Source organism: Neodiprion virginianus, chromosome 7, assembly GCF_021901495.1.
Source record: "Neodiprion virginianus isolate iyNeoVirg1 chromosome 7, iyNeoVirg1.1, whole genome shotgun sequence".
In the NCBI taxonomy this organism is placed as follows: Eukaryota; Metazoa; Arthropoda; class Insecta; order Hymenoptera; family Diprionidae; genus Neodiprion; species Neodiprion virginianus.
In genome coordinates, this window is record NC_060883.1 from 6,378,173 (window position 1) to 6,382,205 (window position 4,033).

Here is a 4,033-nt window from a genome sequence, read left to right on the forward strand (position 1 = left end):
ACGTATGAAGAAGAAAAGATTTATTAAGATGCAAATTGCTCCTCTCTTCTTGCCATTGTGCTTTCAGCCATTGTTGTGCCGTGTGTTTAAAATTTAGGACAGTATGTAATATAGAATAACAGGTACAGCTACGAATATAGGACTACAGTAAATCTTATAGAAATGAGCTCTCATTGAGATTTCTCTGTATTTATAACTCGACGCGAGAAGGCAAAAATCAACGTAATGCCATCTGTAAGGTAATTGGACTCGTATTTCCACTACGAGAACTCGTTGGGCATTTTGCGGTGAAGTTTGAAAAATTGTTATACAAGAAATTGAATAACTATAAAAATGGATAAAAAATATTATCTCTAATACTGAATGTAGCTAATACAGCTTTAACCGTATATTGATTATGTTAATGATCTATTGTGACAAGATCGGAATTAGATAAGCTCTCTAAATACTCTTTTCTAGACTATTAATTTATATCATGTATATATAAATGTATATTTCTTCAGTTTATACAATCACTGCACTAGGATTACCCTTGCCATGTTTTATGGTGCGCTTGTGTAATTTGTATATTATTAACCTTACGTTTTACTCTATTTGCGACAAGTTGTGAGTGTTTCTAATTTCTTGGCAATTATTTATGTACATGTATGTGTATATATGTATATGTATACTTATGCATGCGTATATACATATATACACATATATAAAACTAGATTTTTACAATAAACACAGAGGTTTTAGTATATTCACATACGGATTTCTGTGTATAGGTATACTTGAACTAAAATATCCTTATCTCTAATACGGAGTTCTTCGTAATTCGCATTTGTTCTTGTAACCCAATGTCCTACGTACGATGGCAAAAATCGAGATCCAACTTAACTGAGTCTCAAAGCCCTGTTGACATAAAAGCAGCTATTTGATAGAAATTATAGTTTGCAGTTTACACAGCCCATTGCATGATATTTCAATTTAAATACATATGTTTCAATGTATTTAGGAATAATTTATCAAATATATAGAGGTCATGTGCAAATAATAAATGAATTGATTCGACCGCAGTTTGATGTATTTATTAGAGCTTTAACAATAAATTTAAGCTTTGTTACTTCTTTTATTTTATTATGGATAATCAAAAACATTTCCGACTATTCGTGCTGTGGAAGCATGGGGATTAAACCAAATGTAGCAAAAGATTAGAAACAGTGTATGTAGAGTACGGGTATGTTTCTAATAATGCAAACACGTGCCGCTAGCTTAGTTTTGACATATCTAGAATACCACGCCTTGCGAATTAGCTTTCCAGACAGAGATGAATAAACGATTTTAAGGACTGCATTCTCGTTGTTGAATACTCTATGCCTCATGGGAAAAGAAAATCTGTAACGACGAAATTGATGCACCGGATCATCGTCGACTTCAACTTTTGAAATATCCTAGCATTTCCGAACACCTCCAACCATCCTATTTACCTATATTACTAGATTAGCTATGATATGAAAAGAGAAGAATTATTCATTTTGAAATGGGATTCTATTCGACACGCGCTCGATGTATCCCATAACATTAATATTCAAAATTATTCCAACAACTTTTCATTTGCTCTCTCGATCTTGAATTTTCATAGGCATAGAATCGAAACGCTGTTTTAGCTGGTCGCAAGTGAAGTAACTGCGTTGGGTGGAGGAGCGGAATTGTGTTTCGAAAAGTATTCGGATGGAAAAAAATTCAGAGTACTAATTTTGAACGAGATGAAATGGATGCTTCGTATATGAGACAGTATTTAACGCTGCGCAGTGATTTAAAGACCTGAAAAGGTGACAGGGAGAGAAAGAACGAAGCTTCTTAACACTTCAAGTGTTTTTTAACACACATTTGGAAGATACGAGCAAAATTTTTCATCGCCAACTGTCGCAGAACGGCAGCGTTATTAGCCGACCCGTTCACTGAAGAATATATCTTCAGTCAACGGCTGACCATCGAAGGGCCTGGCCGCTTGAGTCTGGAATCGGCAGGAGAGATAAAGTGTGTATTCCTTGTATGAAACGTGAAAACTAAAATCATTATACATCATATCATATCATCGTACATCATACATCATACATCATCATACATAGTATGAAAGGTCGAAACCAAAGTTTGGATGTCGGATGTTCAGAAATTGACGTTACCGATCTAAAATCGGCTAGCCGAATTCCTCAGTCTGCAACGAACCGCGCAGTAGAGCGGACGGATGAGAGTCGCGCTCCGCAAATTTCGAGTACCGGGTTCTCAATCTCCCGGATCCCGCGCTTAGGGTCCGCTACGTATTTCGAGTACCGGGTTCTCAACCTCCCGTATCCCGCGCTTCGGGTCCGCTACGCGGTGAAACTCGACTTCCAGGATAAGCGCTCCGTGGTTCCTGGTTCATGTTTACAATAAATTATATCAATTCGTTTTTCGCGCAACCCCAAATTCGGTAGCTGTCAGTCCGCTAATAAAATTTCTCGACTTCCAGGATAAGCGCTCCGTGGTTCCTGGTTCATGTTTACAATAAATTATTTCAATTCGTTTTTCGCGCAACCCTAAATTCGGTAGCTGTCAGTCCGCTAATAAAATTTCTCGACTTCCAGGATAAGCGCTCCGTGGTTCCTGGTTCATGTTTACAATAACTTATTCCAATTCGTTTTTCGCGCAACCCTAAATTCGGTAGCTGTCAGTCCGCTAATGAAATTTCTCGACTTCCAGGATAAGCGCTCCGTGGTTCCTGGTTCATGTTTACAATAAATTATATCAATTCGTTTTTCGCGCAACCCCAAATTCGGTAGCTGTCAGTCCGCTAATAAAATTTCTCGACTTCCAGGATAAGCGCTCCGTGGTTCCTGGTTCATGTTTACAATAAATTATTTCAATTCGTTTTTCGCGCAACCCTAAATTCGGTAGCTGTCAGTCCGCTAATAAAATTTCTCGACTTCCAGGATAAGCGCTCCGTGGTTCCTGGTTCATGTTTACAATGAATTATTTCAATTCGTTTTTCGCGCAACCCTAAATTCGGTAGCTGTCAGTCCGCTAATGAAATTTCTCGACTTCCAGGATAAGCGCTCCGTGGTTCCTGGTTCATGTTTACAATAAATTATATCAATTCGTTTTTCGCGCAACCCCAAATTCGGTAGCTGTCAGTCCGCTAATAAAATTTCTCGACTTCCAGGATAAGCGCTCCGTGGTTCCTGGTTCATGTTTACAATAAATTATTTCAATTCGTTTTTCGCGCAACCCTAAATTCGGTAGCTGTCAGTCCGCTAATAAAATTTCTCGACTTCCAGGATAAGCGCTCCGTGGTTCCTGGTTCATGTTTACAATGAATTATTTCAATTCGTTTTTCGCGCAACCCTAAATTCGGTAGCTGTCAGTCCGCTAATAAAATTTCTCGACTTCCAGGATAAGCGCTCCGTGGTTCCTGGTTCATGTTTACAATAAATTATATCAATTCGTTTTTCGCGCAACCCCAAATTCGGTAGCTGTCAGTCCGCTAATAAAATTTCTCGACTTCCAGGATAAGCGCTCCGTGGTTCCTGGTTCATGTTTACAATAAATTATTTCAATTCGTTTTTCGCGCAAGCCCAAATTCGGTAGCTGTCAGTCCGATACTAAAATTTCTCGACTTCCAGGATAAGCGCTCCGTGGTTCCTGGTTCATGTTTACAATAAATTATTTCAATTCGTTTTTCGCGCAACCCTAAATTCGGTAGCTGTCAGTCCGCTAATAAAATTTCTCGACTTCCAGGATAAGCGCTCCGTGGTTCCTGGTTCATGTTTACAATAAATTATTTCAATTCGTTTTTCGCGCAACCCTAAATTCGGTAGCTGTCAGTCCGCTAATAAAATTTCTCGACTTCCAGGATAAGCGCTCCTTGGTTCCTGGTTCATGTTTACAATAAATTGTATCAATTCGTTTTTCGCGCAACCCCAAATTCGGTAGCTGTCAGTCCGCTAATAAAATTTCTCGACTTCCAGGATAAGCGCTCCGTGGTTCCTGGTTCATGTTTACAATAAAT